This window comes from Trichechus manatus, unplaced genomic scaffold, assembly GCF_000243295.1.
Source record: "Trichechus manatus latirostris isolate Lorelei unplaced genomic scaffold, TriManLat1.0 scaffold00158, whole genome shotgun sequence".
In the NCBI taxonomy this organism is placed as follows: Eukaryota; Metazoa; Chordata; class Mammalia; order Sirenia; family Trichechidae; genus Trichechus; species Trichechus manatus.
The window spans coordinates 6,167,389-6,169,188 of NW_004444094.1; positions in this window are offsets into that span (position 1 = coordinate 6,167,389).

The window sequence follows — 1,800 nt, forward strand, 5'->3', positions numbered from 1 at the left end:
TACACTTACTTTTCTTCTCCTATTCATTCCAAGATAATAAAGTAAAACTTCAAAGAGTGCATATCCAAGTTTTAGTATGGATGAAAATGTATACTATGTAAGACATGCATTATAAAATACAGCAAATAGTAGCTGATTACAATTTAAATAAGAATGGACTGATATAACACGATAACATATATTCTCAAAGAAAATCAGAACTTGGGAAATTGATAAGGCCCATCTAATTTTAAATAGTTTGCTTACCATTTGTTACTGATGTTAGCTTTGTATTTTAATGGGCATGTATGTACTCCAGAGAGGTGGAGAAGTCATTATGACAAGAATTTTACAAACTAGTAGTTATAGGCAAAGAGACATCATGATAAATGGTGAAAAAATTGAAGTTGTCAAGGATTTCATTTTACTTGGATCAAAAATCAATGCTCGAGGGAGCAAAAATCAAGAAATTCAATGATGTATTGCATTGGGAAAATCTACTGCGAAGTACCTTTCTAAAGTATTAAATAGCAAAGATGTTACAGATGACTAAGCTATACCAGACCAAAGCCATGGCATTTTCAATTACCTCATATGCATTTGAAAGCTGGACAATAAAAAATGAAGACTGGGACTCTGGCAGACATGGCTGTGGCAGCACGCTTGTCCGTTTTCCCATTCTTGCCTATTCTGTAATATTCTTTGGACTTGGGCAGACATGCCTCTAGCGGCATGGTTGTCTGCTTCCCACTTTTGTCCTTTTGAATATATGCTGAATAAAACTTTCTTTTTACTTTAAAAAAAAAAAATGAAGATTGAAGGAGAATTGACACATTTGAACTGTGGTGTTGGCAAAGAATATTGAATATACCATGGACTGACAGAAGAACAAACAAATCAGTTTTGGAGGAGGTTTAGGCAGAATGTTTCTAAGAAGCAAGGATGGAGAGATTTCACCTTGTTTGCTTTAGACATGTCATCAGGAAGGACCAATCACTGGAGAAAGACATGCTCACAGCAGAGGATGAGCAAAAGCAAAGGAAAGCCTCCTTGAAGTAGACTGACACAACAGCTGCAATCATGTACTCAAGCATCCCAATGGTCATGAGGATGACACAGGCCTGGGCAAGCTTTTATTTTGCTATACACAAGGTCGCCATGAGTCAGAGCCCACTCCACAGCAACGAACAACAACAACAGGCAAAGAGAAAAAAAGAGGAAAAAAAGAGTTGGGATAAACCACATCTATCTTGTAAAGGTTCTTGACTCCAAGCTGTTACTCTGGACTGAGAATTAATTCTCTTAAGTCCTGTAGATTTTATTTTATTCCACAGGAGCTTGCTCTTTCTTTTTTTTTCTCCGTTTTCTCTCTGAAGATCTTGTTGAAATTTTTCTTCTTAAAGTATCTTTGTCTCTTCCCCTCCCTCCCCTCACTAAAATCCACTCCAGCCACTGCCCTACATTTCCATATAGTTCCCAAAATTTCTGCAATGATGCGTAAGGGACTGTTTTTATCATCCATCAGATTCCAATGATCTAATAATTGAATTATATGGAACTCATAATCCGAACCAATCCATTTATTACAATATTCTAATGCCATTTACTAAAGTGAAGGTTGGGATAGGGTTTAGTTCTTTAAATAAGTACTTTATTTTACTGACAATAAGCATTTTATTTTACTCATAACCTAACTATTAACACAAGTTGCTATAAATATACTGAAATATATTTCTTATATTTGTTCCCTCAAAAAGATAGGCTTTCTAAGTTATCCAAACCAAGATGAATTCATGTTTATTGATATTAACTTTGTTCTTA